Source organism: Bufo gargarizans, chromosome 2, assembly GCF_014858855.1.
Source record: "Bufo gargarizans isolate SCDJY-AF-19 chromosome 2, ASM1485885v1, whole genome shotgun sequence".
Lineage (NCBI taxonomy): Eukaryota > Metazoa > Chordata > Amphibia > Anura > Bufonidae > Bufo > Bufo gargarizans.
Genome location: NC_058081.1, coordinates 651046440 through 651064989, shown reverse-complemented (window position 1 = coordinate 651064989; position 18550 = coordinate 651046440). Strand labels below are relative to the sequence as shown.

Here is an 18550-nt window from a genome sequence, read left to right as displayed (position 1 = left end):
GACCAGACCTTCCCTGTATACAGACCCCAGACCAGACCTCCCCTGTATTCAGACCCCAGACCAGACCTTCCCTGTATACAGACCCCAGACAATACCTCCCCGGTATACAGAACCCAGACCAGACCTCCCCTGTATACAGACCCTAGACCTCCCCTGTATACAGACCCCAGACCAGACCTCCCCTGTATACAGACCCCAGACAAGACCTCCCCTGTATACAGACCCCAGATGTCCCCTGTATTCAGACCCCAGACCAGACCTCCCGGGATACAGACCCCAGATCTACCCTGTATTCAAACCCCAGACCAGACCTTCCCTGTATACAGACCCCAGACCAGACCTCCTCTGTATATAGACCCCAGACAAGACCTCCCCTGTATACAGACCCCAGACAAGACCTCCCCTGTATACAGACCCCAGATGTCCACTGTATTCAGACCCCAGACCAGACCTCCCCTGTATACAGACCCCAGACCAGACCTCCCCTGTATTCAGACCCCAGACCAGACCTTCCCTGTATACAGACCCCAGACCAGACCTCCTCTGTATATAGACCCCAGACCAGACCTCCTCTGTATATAGACCCCAGACAAGACCTCCCCTGTATACAGACCCCAGACAAGACCTCCCCTGTATACAGACCCCAGACCAGACCTCCCCTGTATACAGACCCCAGATCTCCTCCCCTGTATACGGACCCCAGATGTCCCCTGTATTCAGACCCCAGACCAGACCTCCCCTGTATACAGACCCCAGATCTCCCCTGTATTCAGACCCCAGACCAGACCTCCCCTGTATACAGACCCCAGACCAGACCTCCTCTGTATACAGACCCCAGACCAGACCTTCCCTGTATTCAGACCCCAGACCAGACCTCCCCTGTATTCAGACCCCAGACTAGACCTCCTCTGTATACAGACCCCAGACCAGACCTTCACTGTATTCAGACCCCAGACCAGACCTCCTCGGTATATAGACCCCAGACAAGACCTCCCCTGTGTACAGACCCCAGACTTCCCCTGTATACAGACCTCAGACCAGACCTTCCCTGTATACAGACCCCCCTCCCTCAGTAAAGGCTGATAGACCCTGGTGCAGGTGAGATCTCCAAAGGCAGCTCTAAATCTTCAGAATCTTTCGGCCCCTCTAGGTCCAGATCCCGGGCCCCCTGGAGGATCCTCTGGTATGCTGAGGGGCCAGTGTGACCCTGAGGGGAGCTCTGTTCCCATTACTGGTGTATCCACGTGTCACCGCTGGCTCCTGGACGTCTACAGAACGGGGTCTGGAAGGAGCCGCGGACAAGGGCGGTTCATGGACAACGCGTTACAGCCGCGCCCTCCGTTTACCACAGAGCAGCAATATGTCACCCATAGGGGGCGCAATGTGCAAATATAAGAAAGATACAATAATCCCCCCCCTTGTGTAACGTGCGCAGCTGACGGGAAACACTGCAGTTACAGGAATTTCCATCTCAGCCTCTTCTGTCACTTTCACTTTCACTTGCATTTTTGAGCCTCTATAAAAGGCAGAAGAAGCTGCAGGAGCGGACGGACGGACGGACGGCGAGGAGTGGGATCTGTGCTGCACGATAAGGAAGCCCGCAGCAGCTGTGAGGTGCTTCTCTTCCCCCCCCTGCAGAGCAATATCACCGAGGTTAGTCACCAGGTATGTGCTGATGTTGTCAGGGGGCCCAGGACCCACTTGTAAGCATGAGGCAGAATTATTAACCCCGTAGATGACAGTTACGCAGGCTGTCTGCACCCTTCACACCCCTTCCCTCTTTTTGGCTAGGTGCAGCAGTGTTCTCTACATCTAAATGCTGCACATTTCCTGCAGATCGTCACCCCCCCCTGCAGATCATCACCTATCACCCCCTGTCTGTGAATGTCTAGTTATCGGGGATGTTTCCATTATATTTCACTGGATTAGGCCTCGTGCACGCGACCGTATGTATTTTACAGTCCACAAAAAAGCGGATACACAAAAAATACAGGTGACATCCGTGTGCATTCCGTATCTTGCGGAACGGAACATCTGGTCCCTAATAGAACAGTCCTATCCTTGTTCGTAATGCGGAAAATAATAGGACATTTTTTTGCGGAACAGAAATACGGACATACGGAAACAGAACACAGAGTTCTTGTTCTTGTGCATGAGCCCTTATTCTGTGTATTGTACCCTGATCGGTGTGTGGGAAGGAGATGATCACTCCTATCATCCTCACTGGAGTGTTTACTACAATTCTGTGTGTCCCTCCCCCGGCGCGGGCAGTATGGGGGGGTCATCCTCCTGCGTCCTCGAAGCTTCCATGACGCTTGTAGATTACTCGGTACCAGGAGCCGCTTTCTCTACTATTAATCCCTGTGAAAATCACTAATTTTTAGCTAAAGCTCCAGATTATACAGGGGGGGGGAAAAAATGTCACTGTCCAATTGTAATCCATTCTATGAAACCCGTGTGTGGTCGCTGCGCCCTGGATGACCTCCTTAAAGGGGTTGTCCAAGACTTTGATGGGCCATTCACAGAACAGGAAATCAATATGAAGATCAGCGGAGGTGTGCCCCCCCCCCGTCAATACCAGACACGACAGCGCCCTGCACCGTGTAGTGGCCGTGCTCGGTATTGCAGCCCAGGCTCATTGACTTGAATGCGACTGAGCCGCACGTAGGCCGCGTGACTGACCGAGGAAGGGGCTGCAGTACGGCCGGGGGCCAGGAATTGGATGTGGCCCTGAGGATAGCCAATGAATGTGAAACCCCAGAAAGTTCCTTTAAGGGATGTAGCTTTATGTTATATATCAGTATTGGAGAAGTGACTCATTTTCTGCCTGAGGATTGTGCTAGACACAGCAACTAACATGAACAAACAAAGCTGCAGTGAAAAGCATGGGGGAGGAGTAGAACAGGAACTGGTGGCTCTAGTGAGTGTGATTTCCATACCAGACTTCATCTGCACGCGCGCAGTAATAAAGGGGCGCTCGACCTAAAGCTACTGTCCTAAAAGCACATAAAGACCCAAATCAAACAAAGGAATCAAAAACATTAGGCCCCTTTCACACGAGTGAGTTTTCCGTGTGGGTGCGATACGTGACGTGAACGCACAGCACCCGCACTGAATTCTGACCCATTCATCTCATTGAGTCTGTGTACATGAGACGTTTTTTTCACGCATCAGTTCTGTGTTGTGCGGCTACAGTGCGTTTTTCACTGATGGTTGCTAGGAGGAGTTGTTTATAAACCTTCCGTTTTTTTATCACGCGCGTGAAAAATGCATCAAAACGCATTGAACTTGCGCAGAAACAACTGAACGCAATCGCAGACAAAACTGACTGAACTTGCTTGCAAAATGGTGCAAGTTTCACTGAACGCACCCTGAACGCACCCGGAGCCAATGCGCCACGCTTGTGGGAAAGAGGCCTTAGACCTGGAGGAAAATGCTCCGATATCGCATGTCTGTGAGCGGTAAAAGCATGTGAACCCTCATGACAAGCGTACTGTCGAGTCATTCCCTCCGATGTCTCCCATTCCCAACCCAAATAAAGACACAGCACCACAGGTGGGTTTTATTGGCCACAGCAGCCATTTTATTAAATAACAAACATACAATAAATAACATAAATAACCTACCCCAAAAGCCTTCCCACCTGAAGGCCCGCCCAAGAAAAAACATAAACACGGGGAGGGTCCTTGGAGCCCCGTAAAACAGACGGGTACTTGCCCCGCCCCACAATTAAATTAAATTACCTCTATCCGATAAACGCCAGCTCAGAGGCAGAAAACGATAACCATGGGCAACAAACGTGGGCAGATACCCTCCATATTATGCCCCAAATTCCAATACCTTGGGAGTCCACTTTGCTCCCTTCCCACCACGCCAGATCCATCAAAACCACCAACTCCAAGGACCGCACCACTGCCCACGAATCAATGGGGGGTGAAACCTCACCTCCTTGCATCCCACCACACCCACAAAGCTATCTCAATCCTGTCCTGTAAACCCAAACACCACAAGTCAATCCCCACCACATTCAGGTGTACTCCATCCCCCCTCCAAAATATCCCCTCATCTGTTACCAACGCCCTATGACACACCGCCAGACCGCCATTCCTCACCACAAAACTATTCACTTTTGTTAATCCTCTTCACCGACCTAGCGTCCCTCCATTGCTTCCGTGGCACCATATCCGACCAGACCGTGACCAAACCTGGAAACGGAGCCCACAAACGTAACAAATCAATCCCTTGTGCACCTCCAAATAATTCCCCCCCCCCCCATGTAACACCAATACCCCAGGGGACACATCCAACCTCGCAAATCTATGGAACTCCGGGAGAACCCGACCCCACAGCATTCCTCTCATCCCCAACCAGCGAATCACCGCCACCTCTCTAGGAAAACCCAGTTGTCTTCCATACGGCCTGACCGCTGCACGCAATGCTCCCCAGAACATGTAAGAGTGCCCCATGATCCAAACGAGGCACGCCGAACCAATACAATATATCAACAAAAACGGCCCTCAACATGTCCTATCCCCGCACTAACTCCATTACCCCTTTTATAACAATGCTGGCCTAACATAGGACCGGAACCGGATAGACTCCCATCGACCAATGCAACAAATGATATCATCCCCCAACCCCCTTCTAGCCGCGCCAATCCAAAAAGAATGACCCCCAAACAGCAAGGTGTCTCTATCCAACTTTGCTAAACAAGCTCGCAGTACCGCCATAAACTGGAAACAAGAAAGAAACGACCCATCCTCATGAACCAACAACGGCCCACCGCCCCCAACCTCTTGCCCCCAAACTCCCTAAGACACCGAACCAGGCACGCAACCGAACCCACCACCTGGTATAAAACAACCCGACAACCACGACCCAACTGATCAGTTTTTAACCTCTTAATACAAAATTCCACCCTATCATCAAATAAATCCACGTCCTCTCTCCGAAGCCCACCCACTCGATCCTTACTCGGACTAACCAATTCCCCAATGTGTAACGCCCTAAAAAAGGCAAAAGAAAAGGCCAATTTTAAACAACCTAACCTCACCAACTGACACACAAACACAAACCCACCCCAACTGCTCCATAATTTCTGCCAACAACGTGAAGGAAATAGGCCTACGCTGATCTTCCCCCGGTGACCTCCTCCTCCAACCCTTTAATCCCTGCAATACCCAAAATGACACATCTGTTGTAGCCCGACACTTACAACCAAAAGCCACACCCGCCATAAACGTCCTCATTCTGGACACCGGCCTCCCCTCCTCTCTGCAATGCCCCACAAACAGCAACAACAAAACCCCATCCTCTAAACCACTGCTTTGAAAACACTGCCTCCATGCCCCCCATAAACCCCATGCCTTATCATATGCCGCCCAGGTCCCTGCCGACAAGGATCCCCTCACCAACTCTCCAACCGATCAAATAACAGATTCCACAGCTCCTGGGGAAAGCTCGCTCCCTGCTCGTCTGCCTCCGGTGCCAACAGCCAAAACTGATCCCACTGAAAATGAGACAATGCGTCCGCAATTGAGTTACCCCCGGCACATGAGTCGCTATTATCCAAGCATTCAATGATAAACAACCCAAAACCAAATGCTGAAGCAAGCACACAACAGGAGGAGATGAAGCCGACATGCGAATGATGGCCTCCATCACATCCAAGTTGTCACAATGAAATCACACCTTCCTATCTAAGAAAAAATTCCCCCAAATGGACACAACCACCACAATAGGAAAAAGCTCCAGCAGCACTACATTCTTCACCCAGCCTTCCTCCTTCTATTGCGTTGGCCACTCTCCTACACACCAACGACCTTGTAAATATGCCCCAAAACCGAACCCACCCGACGCATCACTAGACAAGTTAATCTCTTCCGCCAGCACCCCATCCGCCATCCATAAAGACCGACCATTATACGTCTCTAAAAAGGAAACCCACACCCTTAAAACATCCCGCAGTTCCCGATTAAGCCGGACAAAATGATGAGGAGCCTGAACCCCCGTTGTCGCCCGGGCCAACTTCCTACAAAATATCCGCCCAAAGGATAATACGGCAAGCAAAATTAAGTTTACCCAATAAAGACTGCAACTTGTGAAGCCGCGTTTTTTGTCACCCACACGCAGCCGACACCTCTCGCTGTAGATCATTAACCTTGTCCTCAGGCAACCTGCACTCCATAGCCATAGTATATATGACGATAAAAAAACTTAAAAAAACTTAAAGGGAACCTGTCACCGGGATTTTGTGTATAGAGCCGAGGACATGGATTGCTAGATGGCCACTAGTGCATCCGCAATACCCAGTCCCCATAGCTCTGTGTGCTTTTATTGTGTATAAAAATCGATTTGATACATATGCAAATTAACCTGAGATGAGGCAGAGCTTGAAAATATGACTTTTCTCTGGTCACACGAGTAAGATATGACTCTTTTATGTTAATTTGCATATGTATCAAATCGTTTTTTTACACAATAAAAGCACACAGAGCTATGGGGACTGGGTATTGCAGATTGGCTAGTGGCCATCTAGCAACCCATGTCCTCAGCTCTATACACAAAATCCTGGTGACAGGTTCCCTTTAAAACCGACGTAGGGCCTTCCGTTTTCTCCGACGCCAAGGGAACCCCAAAAAGTTGTGACATGGCTTCAAAAGAATGCAACATCACGGAGCATCCATTCGAAGTTGGCGGCCCAATGAACAAAAAATCATCCAAATAATGGATAATCGAACCCCAACCCGACCACTCACGCACCACACACTCCAGAAATGTACTGGAACGTCTCAATATAAGCGCACGAAACCGAACAACCCATGGGCAAACACCGATCAACAAAAACAAAAACCCCGTCCCAAAAACAACCCAGCAAGTGCTGACAATCCGGATGTACTGGCAAAAGACGAAAAGCTGCCTCAATATCCACCTTAGCCAACAACGCTCCCCACCCATAAGTCCGAACCCAACAAACCGCCTCATCGAACGATGTATACACCACCGAACACAACTCCAGTGCAATACCATTATTACCCGAACCCCCTTTTGGAAATGAAAGGTGGATAAGGCAAAAATTATTAAGCTCCCTCTCCGGCACAACCCTAAACGGTGACACCCGCAGATCCTGCATCGGCGACTCCCAAAAGGGGCCTGCCATGCGACCTAATTTCACCTCTTTCCGCAATTTTTCAGCAACCACCCCCATATGCTCCTTTGCTGACTTCAAATTCTTCTTCCCTTGCCAAAATGCGCCTTCCACGAGCGGGATGCAAAAACCCTCTCTAAAACTCATCAACAAAAACCCAGCCGCCTCCGCATTTGGGTACTTAGAAAGGGCACCATCTCGGTTACCCGAATTGCCGTCCGCCCCTTTTCCAGCCGCATTCCCCCCCACCCCTTTCCTCTATGACCTTTGAAGCACCTCTGCGCTCCATGATTCCCACCACATGAGGAACACTCGTGCTTAAATTTGCACTTGTCCCCATATCTGTATCCACCCTCGTTAAACAGGAAACAGAACCCCTTTTGCGAGGCCGCCAAGCACTCCGATTTCCCAGAACCCCGGCGCTTCCTAGAAAGGACTGCCCTGTCCTGACTGGATCCATCACCCTCATCCATAGACCAATATCCTTATGATCCCATCAGATGCTAGACCGAGCCGTTTTGCGTTGTCGAAATTGCTCGTCATATCTTAAGCACCCCAGCCCCCATATACCCGATACGCCTCCCCTATCGCGTCCAGGTAACAGAAAAACGCGGAAAAATTCTCTGCAGCCTTCTCCCCAATAACACTGGCCAAGATCACAAACGCCTGCATCTAGTTGGAAACGTCCGCGGAATTAAATGGTGCTACCGCTTGACCTCATCTTCCTTTTTTTATCATCCTTACTTTCCCAATCTAAATTAAACCGTTCCAGCGGGAGTAATGAAAATATGTCCACTTACTCCCCTTTCCAAATTTTTTCTTTTACCTCTGGCCTCAAGTGGGTCCCCAGAGGCCCCTCAAAGCAAACATATACCCCCCCCCCCCCGTCTCGCAGCGTCGTCCAACCGCGTCTCCCCCCCCCCCCCCCGTCTCTCTCTCTCCTAAAAACTCTCTCTCTATAACCCCGTCCTTATCCGCCGGCCCTTGTAACGATGCCACCGACGACCTGCTGGCCCCCGTACCCACAGTCCCACTATTCCCCGTCCAGTCTACCCCCACTGCCCCACTACTACCCGGTACTGCTGACCCTTGTAAGCCCCAAGCCACCAAAGGTGACCCCATTAACAAATCACCCAGCCCACCGGCTACGGACACCCCCGGGTCCTCCCCAATCCCGGGAGCCCCTCCAAGACAAGCAACTGCTAATGAGGACTCCCCTCGTATCTCACCTGGCTGCGTGGACGCTGTGATTCCACCAATCGGAACAGGTGATAACGGAATTTGATCTTCAGCACTGCCTGTGCCACTACTTGCTGCTGCTGGAGCCTGCAATTCTGCAACTCCGCCACTAGATGCCGCCATTATCAAGGCTGGAGCCGACTCTGAGCCAGCCACACACTGCCCAATCGCTGAACGAAGCACAGGACCGCCATCTTGATCCTGCCAACTTGCCGATGAAGCCTGGACATCTCTCCCACGCCGGGCAAGGTGAGTGCATCCTGACCCCGCTGCTGAACCTGCTCCTGCACCCCCGCTGACTGCATCAGATGAGGGGGCAGCACGCCTCCCCCACCCAGGGTCTGGGGATGTGGGGGAAGGGTCACTTCTGTGACTACTGGGGTCGGACGGGGCTTCCTTTGGCCACCAGAGCAAACTATTCTCAGGGTCCCCCCCCCCCCAGTAAAGGCTGACAGACCCTGGTGCAAGTGAGATCTCCAAAGACATCTCTAAATCTCCAGGATCTTTCGGCCCCTCTAGGTCCAGATCCCGGGCCCCCTGGAGGATCCTCTGGTATGCTGAGGGGCCAGTCTGACCCTGAGGGGAGCTCTGTTCCCATTACTGGTGTATCCACGTGTCACCGCTGGCTCCTGGACTTCTGCAGAACGGGGTCTGGAAGGAGCCGCGGACAAGGGCGGTTCATGGACAACGCGTTACAGCCGCGCCCTCCGGTTACCACAGACCAGCAATATGTCCCCCATAGGGGGCGCAATGTGCAAATATAAGAAAGATACAATAACCCCCCCCCCCCCCCCCCCCATTGTGTAACGTGCGCAGCTGACGGGAAACCCTGCAGTTCCAGGAATTTCCATCTCAGCCTCTTCTGTCACTTTCACTTTCACTTGCATTTTTGAGCCTCTATAAAAGGCAGAAGAAGCTGCAGGAGCGGACGGACGGACGGACGGCGAGGAGTGGGATCTGTGCTGCACGATAAGGAAGCCCGCAGCAGCTGTGAGGTGCTTCTCTTCCCCCCCCTGCAGAGCAATATCACCGAGGTAAGTCACCAGGTATGTGCTGATGTTGTCAGGGGGCCCAGGACCCACTTGTAAGCATGAGGCAGAATTATTAACCCCGTAGATGACAGTTACGCAGGCTGTCTGCACCCTTCACACCCCTTCCCTTTTTTTGGCTAGGTGCAGCAGTGTTCTCTACATCTAGATGCCGCACATTTCCTGCAGATCGTCACCCCCCCTGCAGATCATCACCTATCACCCCCTGTCTGTGAATGTCTAGTTATCGGGGATGTTTCCATTATATTTCACTGGATTAGGCCTCGTGCACGCGACCGTATGTATTTTACAGTCCACAAAAAAGCGGATACACAAAAAATACAGGTGACATCCGTGTGCATTCCGTATCTTGCGGAACGGAACATCTGGTCCCTAATAGAACAGTTTTATCCTTCTCCGTAATGCGGACAATAATAGGACTTTTTTTGCGGAACAGAAATACGGACATACGGAAACGGAACACAGAGTTCTTGTTCCTGTGCATGAGCCCTTATTCTGTGTATTGTACCCGGATCGGTGTGTGGGAAGGAGATGATCACTCCTATCATCCTCACTGGAGTGTTTACTACAATGCTGTGCGCCCCTCCCCCGGCGCGGGCAGTATGGGGGGTCATCCTCCTGCGTCCTCGAAGCTTCCATGACGCTTGTAGATTACTCGGTACCAGGAGACGCTTTCTCTACTATTAATCCCTGTGAAAATCACAGATTTTTGGCTAACGCTCCAGATTATATGGGGGAAAAAAATTTCACTGTCCAATTGTAATCCATTCTATGAAACCCGTGTGTGGTCGCTGCGCCCTGGATGACCTCCTTAAAGGGGTTGTCCAAGACTCTGATGGGCCATTCACAGAACAGGAAATCAATATGAAGATCAGCGGAGGTGCCCCCCCCCCCCCCCCCCGTCAATACCAGACACGACAGCGCCCTGCACTGTGTAGTGGCCGTGCTCGGTATTGCAGCCCAGGCTCATTGACGTGAATGTGACTGACGTGACGTCACAGACCGAGGAAGGGGCTGCAGTACGGCCGGGGGGCCAGGAATTGGATGTGGCCCTGAGGATAGCCAATCAATGTGAAAACCCAGAAAGTTCCTTTAAGGGATGTAGCTTTATATTATGTATCAGTATTAGAGAAGTGACTAATTTCCTGCCTGAGGATTGTGCTAGACACAGCAACTAACATGAACAAACAAAGCTGCAGTGAAAAGCATGGGGGAGGAGTAGAACAGGAACTGGTGGCTCTAGTGAGTGTGATTTCCATACCAGACTTCATCTGCACGTGCGCAGTAATAAAGGGGCGCCCGACCTAAAGCTACTGTCCTAAAAGTACATAAAGACCCAAATCAAACAAAGGAATCAAAAACATTAGGCCCCTTTCACACGAGTGAGTTTTCCGTGTGGGTGCGATACGTGACGTGAACGCACAGCACCCGCACTGAATTCTGACCCATTCATTTAAGTCTGTGTACATGAGATGTTTTTTTCACGCATCAGTTCTGTGTTGTGCGGCTACAGTGCGTTTTTCACTGATGGTTGCTAGGAGAAGTTGTTTATAAACCTTCCGTTTTTTTATCACGCGCGTGAAAAACGCATCAAAACGCATTGAACTTGCGCAGAAACAACTGAACGCAATCGCAGACAAAACTGACTGAACTTGCTTGCAAAATGGTGCAAGTTTCACTGAACGCATCCTGAACGCATCCGGAGCCAATGCGCCACGCTTGTGGGAAAGAGGCCTTAGACCTGGAGGAAAATGCTCCGATATCGCATGTCTGTGAGCGGTAAAAGTATGTGAACCCTCATGACAAGCGTACTGTCGAGTCATTCCCTCCGATGTCCCCCATTCCCAACCCAAATAAAGACACAGCACCACAGGTGGGTTTTATTGGCCACAGCAGCCATTTTATTAAATAACAAACATACAATAAATAACATAAATAACCTACCCCAAAAGCCTTCCCACCTGAAGGCCCGCCCAAGAAAAAACAAACACGGGGAGGCTAAACCAGACGGCTACCTGCCCCGCCCCTCAATTAAATTAAATTACCTCTATCCGATAAACGCCAGCTCAGAGGCAGAAAACGGTAACCATGGGCAACAAACGTGGGCAGATACCCTCCATATTATGCCCCAAATTCCAATACCTTGGGAGTCCAGAGTCCACTTGGCCCCCTCCCCACCACGCCAGATCCACCATAAGCACCAACTCCAAGGACCCCACCACTGCCCACGAAGCAAAGGAAGTTAAAACCTCACCTCATTGCGTCCCGCCACACCCGCAAAGCTAACTCAATCCCGTCCTGTAAACCCGAACACCACAAGTCAATCCCCACCACATTCAGGTGTACTCCATCCCCCCTCCAAAATCCCCCCTCACCTGTTTCCAACTCCCTATGACACACCGCCAGACCGCCATTCCTCACCACAAAACGACCTACCGCCCTATTCACTTTTGTTAAGCCTCTTCACCGACCTAACGTCCCACCATTGCTTCCGTGGCACCATATCCGACCAGACCGTCACTAAACCTGGAAACTGAACCCACAAACATAACAAATCAAATTTAATGTCCCTTGTGAGCTCTCTAAAGGGGCGCACCCCCAAATCATTCCCCCCCAAATGTAACACCAATACCCCCGAGGACGCATCCAACCTTGCAAATCTATGGATCTCTGGGAGAACCCGACCCCACAGCATTCCTCTCATCCACAACCAGCGAATCGCCGCCACCTCTCTAGGAAAACCCAGTTGCCTTCCATCCGGCCTGAACGCGGCACGCAACGCTCCCCAGAACACTTAAGAGTGCCCCATGATCCAAACCAGGCACACTGAACCACCTGCAGGGAACACAGAATACAACATATCAACAAAAAACGGCCCTCAACATCCGTGGCCACGCCAATCCAAAAAGAATGACCCCCAAACAGCAAGGTGTCTCTATCCAACTTTGCTAAACAAGCTCGCAGTTCCGCCGTAAACTGGAAACAAGAAAGAATCGACCCATCCTCATGAACCAACAACGGCCCACCGCCCCCAACCTTTCGCCCCGAAAACTCCCTAAGACACCGAACTGGGCACGCTACCGAACTCACCACCTAGTATAAAACAACTCGAAAACCACAACCCAACTGATCTGTTTTTGACCTCCTAATTAGAGTTGAGCGGACACCTGGATGTTCAGGTTCGACGGTTCGGCCGAACTTCACAAAAAAGTGGGGACCCGAACTTTTGAGCACTAAAATGGCTGTAAAAATGTAATGGAAAGGGCTAGAGGGCTGCAAATGGCATAAAAATGTGGTTAAGAGCATGGCAAGTGCTTTGCAAACAAATGTGGATAAGACTGCTTGGCTGATTTTCAATGGGGTGAGGTGAAAGACTGATGGACATTGGTTGCAGGTGTCAACTCTGATCTTTCAGCAGGAGACTGGGTGGGAGACAATGTGAAGGAACTGGAGGAACTGGAGGCACTGTAAGCCACCCAATCTACTATCTCCTGTACTTGTTCAGGCCTCACCATTTGTAGAGCCACATTAGGCCCGACCAAATACCGCTGCAGGTTCTGTCGCCTACTCGCACCTGAGGAAGGGGTTTCACTTGTGCGTGTAGTTGGCACAGATCGACCACATCCTCTCTCTGCAACAGGAGCTCCACCAGCAGCACCACGACCTGGGCCACGTCCCTTATTTGACGCTCTCCTCATATTTCTCAAATTTAGGATCTTGCCCTAAATGGGTGTTTTTCTAATACCAGAATAGAACAACAGTATCTAAAGGGTGTATCTCACAATGACATATGCAGCAAAGGCTGCAAAATTATGTTTTTTTTGCCCCAAAATGGGTGTTTTTCTAATAGCAGAATAGAACAACAGTATCTAAAGCGTGTATCTCACACATACAGATGCAGACTAGGCCGCAATATTAAGTATTTTGCCCCAAAAAGGTGTTTTTTTTTACTAACAGAATATGACAGCTGTATATAACGCTTGCATTTCACACGTGCAGATGCAGCAAGGGCTGTAAAATTATGTATTTTGCCCAAAAAGAGTGTTTTTTAAAACCCAGAAAATTATAGCTGTATTTCTAGCTTAAATTGCACACTGACTAATGCTGCAAAGGCACCAGATGTAGGATATTGCCCAAAAAGGGTGTTTTTTTTTTAAACCAGATTATTATTGCAGTATTTCAAGCTTGGATTTGAATGTCACAAATGCACACATGTTGTGCTGGTGCACTGAGCTTGCATAAAATGGCCGCCGCCGCCCACCTAACTAACAGACGGATTAAAGTTATTTTTCTCTGTCACTGGGCTCAGGGCAGGGTAAAAAGATTGTGCACTGCACCCACACAACTAAATCTATGTAGATCGCTGAATTCAATTGGAGTTATGATTAAAGATTCTTTCCTATTCTCTCCCTCACAGCAGCAGCATCCTCTCCCTATACTAAGCACAGCAGAGTGACGTGCAGCGCTACGTGACTCCAGCTTATATAGAGGCTGGGTCACATGCTACACTGGCCAATCACAGCCATGACATTAGTAGGCATGGCTGTGATGGCTTCTAAGGGCACAAAGTTAAACGCTTGTTGATTGGCTGCTCTGCAGCTTTTCTAAAAGCGACAAGAAATCGCCGAACACCGAACCTGAACCCCGAACTTTTACTGAAATGTTTGGGTTCGGGTCCGGTGTCCAAAAATCCTAAAGTTCAGTACGAACCCGAACTTTACAGTTTGGGTTCGCTCGACCCTACTCCTAATACAAAATTCCACCCTATCATCAAATAGACCCACGTCCTCTCCCCGAAGCCCACTCGCTCGGTTCTTACTTTGACTAACCATTTCCCCAATGTGTAACGCCCCAAAGAAGGCAAAAGAAAAGGCCAACTTAAACAACCTAACCTCACTAACTGACACACAAATCCGCCCCAACTGCTCCATCATTTTTGCCAACAACGTAAAGGAAATAGGCCTACGCTGATCCTCCCGCGGTGACCTCCTCTAACCCTTTAATGCCTGCGACACACAAAATGATTGTCACATCTGTTGTAGCCCGACACTTACTACCAAAAGCCACACCCGCCATAAACTTCCTCATTCTGGACACCGACCATCCCTCCTCTCTGCAATGCCCCACAAACAGCAACAGCAAAACCCCATCCTCAAAACCACTGCTCTGAAAACACTACCTCCATTCCTCCCATAAACCCCATGCCTTATCATATGCCGCCCAGGTCCCTGCTGACAAGGATCCCCTCACCAACTCTCCAACCGATCAAATGGCAGATTCCACAGCTCCTGGGGAAAGCTCGTTCCCTGCTCGTCTGCCTCCGATGCCAACATCCAAAACCGATGGGAGGACAATTAGATAGGACTGTGCAACCTGTTTTTATGTAAAGAACAAGGACCTCTCAAAGTCTGATCGTCACAACATGGTTGGACATGGCACAAACAAAGGAGATTTCTGAATATCCCAGAAGATGCTCATCAGGCTGAAAAAAGTTACTAAACCCTCTCTAATGAGTCTGGACTCCACCACTCCACAGACTGTGCACAAATGGAGGGAATTTCACACCATTTTTGCCCCACTTGGAGTGGTTGACCAGCAAACATCACGTCAAGACACGTAATAGTCTGTGAGGTCACAAAGGAGCGCAAGCTAACCTCTACACAACTAATGGCCTTTCTCACGTTAGCTAGTATTAATGTCCATGATTCCACCATCAGGAGGACATTCAACAATGGTGAGCATGACAATGGTGAGCATGCCACGATTTCAAGGAGAAAGCTCTCCAAAAAGAATATTGCTGCTCATCTGCAGTTTGCTAGAGCTCACCCAGGCAAAGCCAGAAGAGTATTGGAGGAATGTTCTGTGGACGGATGAGGCCAAAATATAAGTTTCTGGTGTAAATGAGAAATGCTATGTGTGGAGAAAGGAAAACCGGGCCTCCAGCATAAAGACCTCATCCCTGACTGGTAGGTAGGATCTTGGCCTGTGCCTGTTCTGCAGCATCTGGGCCAGGATGGTTTGTCATCACTGATGGGAAAATGAATTCTGAAATATACCAGCAAATTCTAAAGTAAAATGTCAGGAGATCTGTCCATGAGCTGAATCTCAGGAGAACGTGGGTTATACAGCAAGGTCCTTCTACCATAGAATGGGTAAAGAAGAAGAAGAGAGAGAGAGTCCTGGAATGTCTGAGTCACTGTCCTGACCTTAATCCAACAGGAATGTTGTGGAAGGAGCTGAAGCGAGCAGATCATGGAGGAAACCACCAACATAGCAGAGCTGAAGCTGTTGTGTATGGAGGAATGGGATAAAATTCCCACTAGCCGATGTCCAGGACTAATCAACAATTACTGGAAACAAGGGGGTCACACCAGATCCTGACAGCAGGGGTTCACATACTTTTACCACTCACAGACATTAGCTATTATTGCATTTTCCTCCAGGTCGAATATCTGTGACTCATTTCTTTGATTTGGTTCTTTATGTAATTTTAGAACTTGTGTGAAAATCTGATGTCGTTTCAATGTCACATTTATACAGAAATATTGAAAATTATGAAGGGTTCACAAACTTTCACGCACCTCTGTATATATATATATATGGTTGCAAGAAAAAGTATGTGAACCCTTTGGAATGATATGGATTTCTGCACAAATTGGTTATAAAATGTGATCTAATCTTCACAACAATAGTGTTGATCACGAATATTCGAATTTCGAATTTTTATCGCGAATATAGGTGCTTCGAAAATTCGCGAATATTTCGAATATAGTTATATATATTCGTAATTTCAAATATTGGATTTTTTTCCGATTATTTTTTTTTTTTAATTAGTACACATGATCCCTTCCTGCTTCTAGCTTGTGGGCCAATAAGAAGACTGCAATATACTTGACTTTAGGAGTAGTGATGAGCGGCAGGGGTCATATTCGAAAATGCACGATTTTTTTTCTTGAAAAAATCGGCAAGGTAATGATTGTGTAATATGCGAATTTTCGGATTCGAATTTTTATTGCAAATTTTTCAACTTTTAGACAAAGAAGATTATAGCACTATATTAGCTAAATTGCTCTATATTCGTTTTTTCGAATATTCGCTATATTGCTATATATTCTTGTTTTAGAATATTACAAATATTTGAAAAAACTAAGTTATAGCAATATAGCGAATATTCGAAAAAAAAAGAATATAGAGCAATTTAGCTAATATAGTGCTATAATCTTCTTTGTCTAATAGTTGTAATTTTTTTCTCATCTGAAGTTCAGATTGGAAAAAAATTACAACTATAAAAAAAGATTATAGCACTATATTAGCTAAATTGCTCTATATTTTTATTTTTTTAATATTCGCTATATTGCTATATATTACGAATATTCGAAAAAACTGTTATAGCAATATAGCGAATATTAAAAAAATCGAATATAGAGCAATTTAGCCAATATAGTGCTATAATCTTCTTTGTCTAATAGTTGTAAGTTGAAAAATTCACAATAAAAATTCGAATTCGCATATTACACAATCATTACCTTGACGTTTTTTTTTCAAGAAAAAAAAATCGCGAATTTTCGAATTTTCGAATATTCGACGAATATTCTAAAAAATATTTGCGAAATATCGCGAATTCGAATATGACCCCTGCCGCTCATCACTACACAACAATAGACAATCACAGTCTGCTTAACCTAATAACACACAAAGAGTTACATGTTACCATGTTTTTATTGAACACACCATGTAACCATTCACAGGGCAGGTGGAAAAAGTATGTGAACCCTTGGATTTAATAACTGGTTGAACCTCCCTTGGCAGCAATAACTTCAACCAAACGTTTCCTTAGTTGCAGATCAGATGTGCACAACGGTCAGGAGTAATTCTTGACCATTCCTCTTCACAGAACTGTTTCAGTTCAGCAATATTCTTGGGATGTCTGGTGTGAATCGTTTTCTTGAGGTCCTGCCACAGCATCTCCATCGGGTTGAGGTCAGGACTCTGACTGGGCCGCTCCAGAAGGCGGATTTTCTTCTGTTTAAGCCATTCTGTTGTTGATTTACTTCTATGCTTTGGGTCGTTGTCCTGTTGCAGCACCCATCTTCTGTTGAGCTACAGCTGGTGGACAGATGGCCTTAAGTTCTCCTGCAAAATGTCTTGATAAACTTGGGAATTCATTTTTCCTTCGATGATAGCAATCCGTCCAGGCCCTGACGCAGCAAAGCAGCCCCAAACCATGATGCCCCCACCACCATACGTCACAGTTGGGATGAGGTTTTGATGATGGTGTGCTGTGCCTCTTTTTCTCCACACATAGTGTTGTGTGTTTCTTCCAAACAACTCCACTTTGGTGTCATCTGTCCACAGAATATTTTGCCAGTTCTGCTGTGGAACATCCAGGTGCTCTTGTGCAAACTGTAAACGTGCAGCAATGTTTTTTTGGACTGCAGTGGCTTCCTCTGTGGTGTCCTCCCATGAAATCCATTCTTGTTTAGTGTTTTACGTATCGTAGATTCGCTAACAGGGATGTTAGCATATGCCAGAGACTTGTGTAAGTCTTTAGCTGACGCTCTAGGATTCTTCTTCACCTCATTGAGCAGTCTGCGCTGTGCTCTTGCAGTCGCTTTTAAAGGACGGCCGCTCCTAGGGAGAGTAGCAGCAGTGCTGAACTTTCTCCATTTATAGACAATTTGTGTTTATTGCAACCAGAAGCATGAAGAAAATACAGTAAATCATAAGAGGTTTGTGTTTCTCATTTACATTATTTCCCTCACAGTTAAAGATCAATTAACATCAATCTAATAAAAGGAGATAAAGTATATAGGGGAGACAAGACAGAGAAGAGGAATGAAGGGGTAGGGGAGGGAGGGGCATTAGAAAAAGGAGAAACTAGTAGTCCAGTTAAGAATCCAGAAAAATAAATCTAAAACAAGCAGGTTACGCAAGAATACCTGTGGTCAACCAGCCTGAAAAGTCAGCCAATGTACGGAATTGATACCAGGCTTCCCACTGTTTGGCATGAGCAGGACCCTTTCCCTGGTCCCCAGTGCCTAGCTCCTCCATTCGCGCCAAATGATCCAGAGCTGTTACCCATGTGATTCTATGGAGACTTTCTGTTGAGCGCCAG

At 48.1% G+C, this 18550-nt stretch overlaps 1 protein-coding gene across 5 annotated transcripts in view; it reads left to right on the top strand.

Annotated features, from left to right (window-relative positions):
* Positions 1-1563: 1563 nt before the first annotated feature.
* LOC122928901 (guanylate-binding protein 2-like) overlaps positions 1564-18550 on the top strand; it is a 32584-nt gene continuing 15597 nt past the window's right edge. Inside the window, exon 1 of one of the 5 annotated variants that reach the window (XM_044282213.1) lies at positions 1564-1588. The gene's annotated coding sequence lies outside the window, so the exon portion shown is untranslated. The other 4 variants (XM_044282211.1, XM_044282210.1, XM_044282209.1 and 1 more) reach the window with 4 other exon arrangements.